Genomic DNA, 13076 nt, shown 5'->3' with positions numbered 1-13076 from the left:
GGCTCAGGCATCTGTTTTGGATGCCTCCTGGGCGCCTTCCTAGGGAGGTGTTCTGGGCATGTCCCACCGGGAGGAGGCCCCGGGGAAGACCCAGGACACGCTGGAGGGACTATGTCTCTCAGCTGGCCTGGGAACGCCTCGACATTCCCCCGGAGGAGCTGGAGGAAGTGTCTGGAGAGAGGGAAGTCTGGGCATCTTTGCTTAGACTGCTGCCCCCGCAACCCGGTTCCGGATAAGCGGAGGAAAATGGATGGACGGATGGATTTCACCTAATTTTAATGTTGTGAAACAAATTATAAAAACCAAGAAAGAATACAAAATAGATTAGTGGTTGATGACAAAATGACAAAAAGACCAGACTGATGTAATCATTTACAATTTGTGAATAAAGTGTTTCTAGATTCTTCTGTTGAAGTATGCACACAGTATGGTGTTCCTCCTTCGTCCCTCTGAGGGATGACAAGGTGAAGCTTTCCTGAGCGCTGACATGAAGAATAGTTGAGCGTTGGTTGTAATCACTCATCACAGTCTGACATTATGGCTGAGCAATTAAGCAGGACAGTTGTGTACTTTACTAATGAACAATGGTTGAATGAAGCCTCCTTCAATGCTCTCATCCATCACCCACAAACATCCCCGACTTTTCCAAGCTCACACAAATACACATGCAAACTGCTGGCATCCTAAAACATGAGCATCCACCTCACACACACACACACAAACATCCTGCTGTTGCTGGGCTGTTGGAGGTGTTTCCACTGGTTTGATGAGTTTCTGGCTGATGCTCTTAGCCTCCCTGCTGAATGTGTGGCTGCCTCTCTTCCTCCTCCTTGTCTTCATCTTTCCCCCTTGTCAACACAATCCCTCCATCCATCCGTCCTGAGGCCCAAGCCCGGCAAGGGCCAATCCGCCCCTCGCAGCGTCCTCTGGGTGCTCTCTGCTTCTCCCTTGGTTCCCCTCCCACTGCACATGCACATGTTTGTCTTTGGACATCAGTGAGGATGTTTGATTTATTACATCAGTTTTCTATACTCACAGCTCAGTCCAGATTTTAACATTATAAGATAAAACCTAATTTAATCTTAACTCTAAATCCAAACCTTTGGTTTTTCAAGGTGATGCTCGGTTAATATTACTTGTATGCTGGTCAATTTTTCCACTACCATATCTTTCATATCGTTAATAATAGGGCTGGATATTGTTATTGATCTCTTGATTCAATTGAATTTCCATTCTATTAATTTATTTTTGATTGTTTTATTTGATTCATGATGATTAATTCACATTGAAAAAATAACAAATAACAAGAAAATGCTTCTCAAAATTCTTGAACTTCAATTTTTTTCATTACATTAAACAATTGATCAACAGTCTCATTTACAATATTTGTAAAAGTTCACATTATGGGCTAAATTTTGAACACATTTCCTGGTTCTAATGTTGACCGAAGGTTTATTTCCTTGGCAAATACAAAACTACTATGAGCATTTGTAAAACAGTTGAGCAGGAATAATAAAACCCCTGCACTGCTAACAAGGGCATCATCATTATGTAAAAACATTTATTAAAAAAAAAAAAAAAAAACTATTCCATAAAGCTACAAAGAGTAGCAGATGCTGCAACTAGGTAGAGACATCCGCTTTAATGATCAGCTTGTGGACAGACAGGATATAATAAGATGATTCATTTGCACTGGCAGCTAGCATTAGCTCCCCTACAGGAAAAGAATGATAGAACAGAATCAACACACTGTTCACCCAACTTCTACAGCTGAACATTTTGGAGCCAGAGATAATATATACAGTATATACTGTATACCTGTAACCATGGAAGTGATTGGAATACCTGAATTCAATGATTTGGATTGGTGAGTGAATACTTTTGGCAATATAGGTCAAGGTCAAAGTCATAGTGTTTTATTTGTCATATGCACAGTTAGGAAACGTGTTTCCCTGTACAATGAAATTCTTACGTTGCTGTCCACATGAATGCCACAAAATACAAATGAAATATAAAGTAGATAAATAAGTAACACTAACATATAAGAATATAATAGAGAATGTATGCTGCATGGGAGCAGCATGTGCAGCAGTGAACAGTCAATGTACAATTATGCATGTGCAAACTGAGAATGTAAACAGTACAGGTTGCCAGTACATGACGTATTTCCTGGTAATACATGAGGTAGATCCTGAGTCAGCTGTTTAGGAGTCTGATGGCAGAGAGGAAAAAAGAGTTTTTCAGTCCAGTGGTTCTGCATTTCACACTTCTGAACCTCCGGCCATACATATAGTGTATGTTCGTATGAAAGAACCATATATTTTCTGGTGACACTGACAATGAACTGCGTATGTTATGTTGCATAGCTGATGTGTGGCTTTCACTATGTGGCTAGTGTAGCAGGTGTACACAGCCAGTGCTAGTTTAGGGTGTTAGTATGCTAGAACTTGCTAATTAGAATTAAGCACAGAGTACAGTGGAGGCTGTTGGAAATGGCATTAGCATTGGGCACATTGACCAAGCTGACTTTATGATGGAGCTAGCTGAAAAAGTAAGAACATCACCAAGTTATTACAATTCATCCAGAGGGTAGCATGAATATCTGAAGCAAATGTCATGGTTACCTAAATGTAGAGTCATTTAGTTCAGCCCATCAGCTGTACAAAATATGGACACTATGACAGCTTCCATAAGTGAAGCCCCTGGTGGCTGGTGGCAGTATAGGTCATAAATCCTGCCTACTCCATGTTATCGGATGGGACATGAGCCAAAATTAAAACTCAAAGTACAAATTAAATACGTTTTTCCCAAAGGTCACTTCTGTGGTTTTTGGTAGATATCATGCTGATGTGTGTAATAGGGGTCATGTTCCTGGTAAGTTTGTTTTGAATATGTTACTTGATGATATCAGAAGAGGTGTATTTCAGTTGATTTGGCAGCTTTGATTGGCAGTCCAATTCTGTCCCTCCACTTCTGGTCACTACTGAAGAAAATCTGATTGCAAAAAAGTGCACACCCATCTCCTAACTGTTTCCAGCAGTATTTGCAAATTGTTTTGTGTTTGTCAGTTTTCTTTTCACCCATGTCATTTCTTGAAAGGGGAAAACTGAAATGCTGCAACAGCTATAAAAGTCGACTGAGCATCCCATATGTCAGTTTCAAATTCTGCAACTTGAACGTGGCTATACTAGCGAATTAACCGCACATAATATCCTAGTAGATCCACAGATTACACTCTCACAATGGGACATTTTTCTATTGAAATATTGCAAAATTACAAATATCATTACATCCCTAGTTCATAGTGTTGTATGGACGGAGATGACTGTATGGTGGCCTGTGCTGACTGGTTGCTGCAGACATTCTCCTTTGATAAAAGCCAAGAAGCTGGTGGTACTCATTAGTGGAGAAGAAGAAGCAGACTGCTCCTCTTCCTCTCTCAACTTGGCCTGCATGTTGGAATGACACATGCCCATTCATTATTGTGGAAATAGGGAGTGAAGGGGAGAAGGAGGGGAGAGCTTCTGTAGGGCTCTTGTGTTTGTGCCAACTTTTGGGAAACAAGACGACAGGAGTGGAAGCAAGGAGAAGGAGAGTTAAGGCTCTATGTACAGTATACTCCCCATGAAATCCAAATTTGGCTTGTTCACAAAGGCTGTTGAACTGCTGAACGTGAAGCTGTGAGCAAATGTCAGCACACTGATTGAGAGTCTGTTCGTTTAACAATGAAGGAGTTAAATCCTGGCAGGGAAGCAGTGCAGAGGGAGGAAATGATGCCACTGGAAATATGGTATGACACCGATGCATTTTCAAGGTATACTACAAACTGTATGTGTAAATGTGTAGGTTTATGTTTTTGACAGATTTTCAGATTTACACCCTGAGAACTGTCTGAGAACCTTTTTGTTGAATCCTGCTTATTATGTGATAACTTGTTTTTATAGAATAAAGGAGATTAGTGTTAAAAAATGTTTGTTAATTACAAGACCAACTTCATACACCTAGGTCACTTCCGTTCACTAATGGAGACTGACATGTAATTGAAAGCTATGGAAAACCCAGTAAGAAGACTTTTAAGTGACATGATCAAAATGAGCTTTCATGCCCAATAATTAGGATTAGTTATAAAGTGAGATTAAGAAAAAATTGCTATGGGATGTTTTGTTTTAGTGCCTATGTGGGGGTTGGGTTGGAGGGTAGTGGGAGATTGCTGAGGTGCCCCAAAAGCCCAAAGTCTACAATTACCAAGCATAAAATTACTCTGTCAGTGTTCATTTTAATACTTCTATAAGACTTTTTTTTATTAAAATACTTTAATATTGCACCACAAATATTTTCAAACATGTTTTATCTTCGTGCATCTTTCCTGCAACTTTCAGCCTGCAGTTCCTGTGTGCATTAAAGTATAGCTTAGCTTTTTGATGGCATAGTTAATACAGGAAGCTGGACCTAGTCTGCCTCCTCAAAAATACAAGTAAATATCTGCAGATATGCACAGAGAGGGGTTTTATCTATAAGTGTAGGCTGAAAAGGTTTGCAGAAGAGCTGATGTGCACACTTCTAAATTCCTACAAGGTTATGTGCAGACTTGAGCCATGAGCAAGCTGATTGGTTGATCCAGCAGGTGGCAGGTACAAAGCCCATTTATGTTTGCCTCTGTGCAGCATAGAAAAGCATGTTTCAGCCTCAAACAGAGCCCTGATACAGTAGAAAAGAAAAACTGTAAATTTCCAAGCTGTAGGCAAGCAAAAATATTTCCTGTAGCTTTGTTTCATGTGAAGCTTGGAGTTAACCAGTTAGTACTGGTTGATGGCAAGTTAGAAGGTTAAATGTCAGAGTTAAAATAATTATGTCACTGTGAAAGTTAATTCATAGGAAATGACATTTTCACTGTTTTAACAGCAACTGCTGTATTTGTTGACATATACTAAAGTTGGTGAAAGAAAATGAGCACATTTCACTGACACAAGTGACATTTGTTTTGACTACACAAATTTAACTTTGCTTACTTTGAAATACAGCTTTGGTCAGTTTGCTGTGTATATATTGTGTTAATTTGATTAACTGCAAATTTTTTGGTGAATATATATGTTTCTCTGGCAAAGGCCTGTATTAAGAACAGAAAATTTTATCTTCATTATTTAAGTTTATATTGCTGACATGGTGTATTTGTCTATATGAATATTTAAAATGTGTGTGCTTTAAGACAAAGCTAAAATCTGCACACACAGACTTGAAGCATATTTTTAGATTCAGGCTGACTTACACTGATGTCAGTCCTCAGCAAACATTCATAAATCCACATCAACCATACTTTAAAGAGCCCATGGTGCTTTTACTTGTTTTCTGACTTATCTACAATGTTACAACGGTGAATTATCACCTTAGACGTGACCTAAAGCTCAAAAACATGAGGTGTATGTATGTTCTAGTATTTCTATGCAGAAGCAACTCGGTTTTGCAAACTCTCGTTTGTGAGACTTTTAATAAGAATATAAAATTTTATGTGATAGTTTAAGAATTTCCTTGAATGGCCATGATCTCCAGGCAGTTGTGCGTTCATGTGAGCTTGCCTGACATTCACTGGTGCCATTGTAAAAGTGGAGTTTTTTGATTGCGCCCGCTTTTGAGGATATACTGTATTTTCCCTCCTGCTGCTGCACTGTCACCAGAAGATATGGAGGAAAATACAGGGCCTGAGGTTACTGCATGTCCAAGAATGTTCCTGTAATGTTTTTAGGAGGAGTCTCTGGGTTTTATTGCTCTAAAATAATTACAGACTATCTGGAGTTATGATGGGTGCAAAGCTAACCTAGTGGTACCCAAGATTAAACATTAAATGGTTGGAAATGAGCAGGCCATGGGCACTTTAAAGACACTCCTTAAAATGGCAGACTCATCAGGTTTTGATGTACACCCATGGGTACACTGCAAACAGGAACTGTTAATACCGAAATCAGCATAATTTAAATGATACCAAAAGGTAAACAAATATACTATACTACAAAAAACAGGAGACACAGTATGTATCAATGAATGAGTTTTGGAATTTTGATACTTCCCAGCTCTGTATCGTAGCATCAGTTTATGTTCAGGTGAAGGCTCTCCAGCAACCATGAATTCATTTTATCCTAATAACCATCCTTTTCCTTCTCTTCATGCATCTACCTAAAGAAAAGCAAAATGCTGCTGCTGCTAACCTTGACACCTGCTACAGCGCTGCACAGCCATTTTGATAAATTTGCATTAAAGAGGTGAGACGGTGGAGTCTGCCATCCACTGCCTTTAATCAATGAAAACATTTTTGCGGGCCTCCAGAGAGTGAGTGGAGCTGAAGATAAATATTGGCAGAAAAGAAAAATGTGTCGTCCTCCTCATTCGAGGGGGACATAATGATATTCAGAAGGAGACCCCCTACTGAGATGCGAGGCAAACTGTTCCTTAGCAACAAAACACATTTTCCCTCTCCGAGTGCTCAGAATGAGGCTGGTGGCAGGGTTTTTGGGGAGCTGTGTGTGTGTGTAAGTGTGTGTTTATGAGGGGTTCCCCTGATTACTTAAACCAGCAGTTTGATGTGTGTCATTCTATTTGCCTATAAGAAGTGTGTATTTGCCTATTTTGGTATGACCCTTTAGGTTTAAGTCTGTAGGTGTGTGTGTGTCTGTCAGCCAGGATTTGAATGCTTGTCTGGCAGGTCTCTGTGTGAGTATGTAATGTATGTGTCTGCTTGATCTGTGTCATTCTTCCACGGATTAAGGGGTGTTAGGGAACAGTGACCAGCATCACTGAGAGTGGATTCAGTCCAGATGCTGCCACACACTCAGGCATACATGGCTTACTGTAGCTGATGACTTGTATTAGTAATGATAGGGGGACATATACCATCTGAAGTCACATGTTAAAGGGTCTCTCTGTCAGGCGATTTGGGCATCAGACAATCTAATATTGGTCTAAAGTCCTTCTCTTAAGTTATTACTGATTTGTTTTAAAGTAAAGCAACTTAATTGAGAGGTACATGAGGTGCTCCGATGATTGAGAGCAGGTGTGGGAGATCCTGGAATAAAAGAAAAAAAAAAGTTCCTCAATGACCAGCAGGTTTGAATAGTTGCCACAATGATGGAGCAGCTTAGAGGCAAAAACATGATTTGGTGTGTTTGTAGAGGCCAATAAATCACATAAGAAGACACACATTAACCTAACCGCCTGTTGACACTGCATTTAATTGTTGTACTTTTTAGACCAATAGCAGTACAAAAAGTGTTAGACTTTGGACTCTTTATATATTTTTCATAAAGTCTATTTATTTCATATGGAAATGAGGTGCCATATTTGTCAAAATAGGTGAAAGTCACAATTTGAGATGTGCTGGAACAAGCCAGTTTCGGCACAAATTAACCCCTGGCTGCGGGGAATCTGCATCGGTGGACATTTTCAAGCATTTACAGTCCCTGTGGCCATAAATTCCAAGTCGCATATAAACACATGACAAATTTTACATCACACAGACACTTGCGCCTCTGCAGATGCAGATAGCATAAAATTATACTATACTAAACTGGCACAAATTCCTTCTGCTGATGAAGATCATGGGATATGATCAAAAGCTCTAAATCATTTAACAAGTGGACCTTGGAAGACTGTGTTCCCAACAAGCAGTGATATCATTTTGTTAGACCCTCTTTCAAGCTCCACACCTCCAGTGTGCAACACATGCTCTCGGTTATGAATGTGTACTTTCTCAGCCCAAGTTGAGGTAACACTGATGACATCATCAAGGCTTAATTTCACAGACTTTACAAAGCTCTTCGAGACCCACAGATCCAACTGTTGTCACAGAGTATTATCCCATTACAATCTACTGTACATGTAGAATGTTGCTGGAGTGCCCTAAAGGGACACTGAGTACATCTTTCAGGCTGTGTGAACAGGTTGTAAAGGGAGGAATAAGGCACTCTGATCTGTTATTAAGGAAAGGGGAGTTCTTGTCTGCTAAGATGTACAGCTACCACTGACCACTGATACTCATCATGACTGAGGAGACAAAGAGCAGAGTCTACAGATACCAACTCTTTAACATTTGTGAAACCATTTACATTACATGTTTCATTTGTCTTTTGGTCATTCAAGTTCAATGTGGATGGTTACTGCTGTACATCCTGACTTGTACATTTAATTAAAAAAATTTAATCACATGTCATCTAAAGAAAGACAACATAGAGACCATTGCCTTTCAGTGAGGGTGGCTCACGCCTGACAGTTAATAGATGATCTAAGACTGACACCTAGTGGCACAAAGCTGGTAGTAAAACAGGAAATTCAGGCCTCTTCATCAAATCACACATACCCAAACACAGAGCCCAGATAAAAGCTTTGTTGTAGTCCAACCTAAGTGTCAGAAGTCACCATCCTGTTTCCAAAACTAAAGGCTCTTACATGTGCAAACATGCTCTGGACTCCATGGACAGCAAACATGTTTACAGCATAGACACACCTCTGTGCATTTTTACTATTTTACTCATTTACTGTATAATGTATTACAGATGGATTTTGACCTGTGTATATTTTCTGCCTGTTTTATTAAATAATAAACCATAATTATTATAAATCAAGTTTTTTATTGTGTGTAAAAATGCAACACATGGTGCTTTCTTTAGCTAACTTTGGCTCTGCTCCTTATCGGCTCTCGGTCAGGGACATCACTACTGCACAGTGGATCTCCCCACACTGAGGCGAATCACGCCAAGTAATCCACAACACAGTCAGAGAAATTAATGCAAATATCATTCTGTATGCATGATATAAAATAAATAAAAACACGATGGAAATGTTAGTAGTATTTAAGGCAACAATTTGTCATTGTTCATTTTTCATTCATTAATACTAATAAGCATCACATTTTGACTCTGGCAGAGGCTGCACCAGGGCTGGCCACCCATATTCTGGCCATGATCCTACAAAGACAATCAGCTGTCAACTAATTTTTGTGAGGTGAAAAGTATTGTGTTACCCTTTGAAATGTAGTGAAGTAAAAGTATAAATTATCATAATTGTACCTAATTTCAGTTCATGAGTAAAAATATTGAGATACTTTCCACAACTGTTGCATTGTACAGTATAAACGATAATATCATAAGTAACATGGTGTCCCGCTACATATTAAAGAAGTGTTTTCCTCAGAGAGGAAAGAGTTTTTAAGTCAGAGGTTTACAGTTTACTGACTATGTGTACCAGTTCTTCAGATGTGACAGGAAGTAAGAAAATGAACATATGGAGCATAATGGTAGTCATGTGTTCCATCTGGTTATTAAGTTGACCATGCACTCATCACTGATTCACCAGTGCTGATGGCTGGACAATGCATTCAAGTTTACTCCGAAAGTGCTCACCTGAATATTCTTCAGATGTTTTGAAATGACTCCAGCTGAGTCTGCTACAGTATTAAGGTATTCTCTTACATCTCCAGCCTGTCTATGCTCTTATGCTGTTTAAATGATAATGTATGTCTACACCTGCTGCGGTGTAGTTGGACCTGGGGTTCCTCACACCAGAAAAGCTTTTTTCAGTCACTGACAGTGCAGTGTTGGTGTTTCAGTATGACACCCATGTGTATGTGAACTCAGTCAACTCAAGGTCAAGGTCAAAGTGTTTATTTGTCATATGCACAGTTAGAAAACGTGTTTCCCTGTACAATGAAATTCTTACTTGGCCGTCCACATGAATGCCACAACAATACAAGTGAAATATAAGGTAGATGAGCAATAACACAAATCTAAATAGGCAGTAAGAAAAAAATAAAAAATACAACAAGAACACAATATAATGCAGAGAGAATATATGCTATGTGGGAACCGTGGAGTGCAAATATTCAGCAGTGAGTGTGCAATTATGCAAGTGCAAAATGAGCATGTAAACAGTACAGATGGAATTACATGAGGTAGATCCTGAGTCAGCTGTTTAAGAATCTGATGGCAGTCGGAAAGAAGAGTTTTTCAGTCTAGCGGTCCTGCATTTCACACTTCTGAGCCTCCGACTGGAGGGTAGGGGTATGAACAGTCCGTGCTGGGGATGGGTGGGGTCCTTGAGGATGGAGGCAGCTTTCCTACCCACCCTGCGGTGGTGAATGCTCTGTAGAGAGGGCAGTGGAGTCCTGGTGATCTTCTCTGCAATTAACATTTGTTGTCATGGCCCAAGCTGTCTAAAATCTCCCATATTAATATGTAAAAAGCACCTCCCACAGAGAAAATACACTGAGTGTTCTAGACCAGTTACAAGATTGTTGCACAAACTCACACACATTCTAGAAATTGTTAAATTTTGCCCTCTTGACAACCCTGACAATATTTGATAATGGGTGCTTTGACAACCAACCTGTTTGTTTCAGTCCAAAATCATTTTTGTTATTTCAGGTGGTGTGAAAGCTGTCAATTGAACTCACACACATGGACAAACAACAGGCTTGAGACCACCTGAACATTAGGGTCCATGTCAAGGTGGTGAGGCAGCCATCACAGTTACCAAAACTGTCAGACAAATGACTTACTGTACCTCTCATATACCTTACCTCTGTATAATTTCCTGTTTAAAGCTCTTGATTCTTTTGTAATTAGCCAGTGTGAACATAATCCAGGCCAATGTTTTCTGTATGTGGATTAGCAGGTTATCTGGATAGCTTTAGTGCCAGCTCCTCCCAAAGTCTTTTAGGATTTGTTGCAACATGTCTGTAATCTTAAGCCAGGTTTGTTCAATGTAAAAAAGATCTCAGATTTAAACGGGGCCATAACATGAAGTGACCCACAGACATCTGAGCCATTATATGAAGACATGGGTTTAAAGAAAACAGAGTACTAAGACACTGACTGGATCCTTTGGCCCATCCTGACTTGGTCTTAATGAATGATACCATTTTGGCTGGGAGGGAATCATTTATTTATAGTAAGTGCACTGATAGTGCTTTGTATTAGGAGCTAGACAAAGAGGAGCTGTGCTCTTACCTCACTGAGACTTCTCACATTTAGGAAAGAGCACCTTTTGTTGAGCTATTGTATAGCTCCAATTCCTCCAAGTTTTCATAGTCTGCCATTTTACTATACGCTTTAAAAACTAAGGAAATGAATGGATCTGAATCCATTAATATTAATTTTTCTCAATAGCTTTGAACAATTTATCAATTAAGCAGAATTTACAGTACATACAGTCGCTTCAGAAAAGATTCACAGCCTGTCACGGTTTGCACATTTTACTCTATTGTAAATTCATAAACATGAAAAAAGAAAATTGAAGGGGTGGGAATTCTGTCTGACACAACTTCATCTATGTATGTGGAATTCATAACAGTTTAGGGCTTCACATATTTTGACAATGGCATAAATTATGTCATGATGTGAACAGTAATGTAATTCATAAACGCTGTTGTTGCTGTTTAACTAGGAAAAAATGTATGTGTTACGGTAAACCGTGTGTTGAGTGGTTTTGGACCCAGTAATGATGCAGACTCGAACCCAGGATAGACAAGGTAAAACGTTTTTAATGCGTCGCAGAAAAAACAAACAAACAAAACAACAGAGCTGTTCTCTTCCGCTGATCTCGGGGCAGCTGGGCACACTGGGTTGACTGGTTGACTGGACCACTGTTTCCCAGGGTGGATGAGAGGCGTAGCTCGCTAAGTAAGAACAAAGAGTGAGAGTTTAAGAACACGCAGCAGGTGTGTATGGTACAGACTGTTTCTGGTAGTCACTCTGGGGACCTGAATAGCTGAGCGCGCCGCAGGCCCAGGGAGTAGTCCAGGGAGGGGGAGACTGGTGCCAGAGGTCCCGGGTCCGGTGTGTGGGTTCCCCAATGAGGCAGCGCTGGTAGCTGGGCGGTGCGACGTGGGTTGGTGGTGCTGTCCCAGGATCGCTTGGGAGCTCTGCGAGGAGGAGCAATTCACACAACAAAACAAAACCAAAAGACGGCCAAAGCCGACCCAGAACGGGAAACGTAAAGTCCCCAGAAAAACAGTCCAAACCAAAGAAACCCTTTAAAGCATAAGAAGGGCAAAAAAACCGATGCAACTGAGCGCAATTACTGTTCACAGCGTTCAGTGAGGAGCACAGATCAAAGAGTCCATAACCCTGCGTTTTTGACATGAACACGAACTGGCGTTACTAGCAGGACAACATATGATAATCTGGCGACGAGGACGCACCAACGCTGACCCTATGTACTGCTCCGATGATTGAGAGCAGGTGTGCCTTGTCGCCTGGAACGCACCCTCACCTGTGCGGGGTTGGAGCTGCTGGAACTACCTGTGCCTGCCACCGAGGTACAGGGGGCAGCCCAGGTCACGGATGCTGTGATGTTGCACAGAAGAAACTAAATGTTGCAGAAATGCCTCATTTAAATATTGAGGTAAAGCTAAAACTAATAATAATGGTAGTAGGACTAAGAGAAATACATTACAGTAGTAGCAGTTTGCAAAATATTCTTGTTCCCAGGTTCTCATGCTTGTACTTGCTCTGAATATAATGCAGAGATTAAACAAAGTATGTCATCATATCAAAGTAATGGAGCTGTGGTGACATTAAGGATTTAAATGAGATACTTATGCATTCAATTTGTCAGCCACTTTTTGCCATCTAGCTCTCTGAATTTGTGCTGTTTGCAGAGTTATATTACATACACATTACATCAAAAAATTCTTGTAACCCTCACACAGAAGCTCTCACTCTGCTGTGGTGACAGACTTGGATATTTGCATGTAGACAAAGAGAACTCTTTATATAAATACCGTAGTCTAGTCAATAACCACAAGAGTGCATATTTATCTTGTAGAAATTAATCCAGCATTACTAATCTACAACTCAGGTGGGGATCCAGTATCCAGATAACCTTAGCAGGATTTCTCATTTAATCCCTGGTGTTCAAATGTCATGGCAAGCTCTTCAGACCATTCACTAAATAAAATATTTGCTCAAGTTTCAAATGAGTGAGACTATGACAATATTGTATTATTACATTAATGATGAAAACTGATATGTGAGTCACTCTCAGAAAATGCTACATGTTGTGTTTGTACCTGGAAATCACAGATGGTGCAA

This window comes from Monopterus albus, unplaced genomic scaffold, assembly GCF_001952655.1.
Source record: "Monopterus albus unplaced genomic scaffold, M_albus_1.0 scaffold169.1, whole genome shotgun sequence".
NCBI lineage: Eukaryota > Metazoa > Chordata > Actinopteri > Synbranchiformes > Synbranchidae > Monopterus > Monopterus albus.
This window is presented reverse-complemented; position numbering follows the sequence as displayed.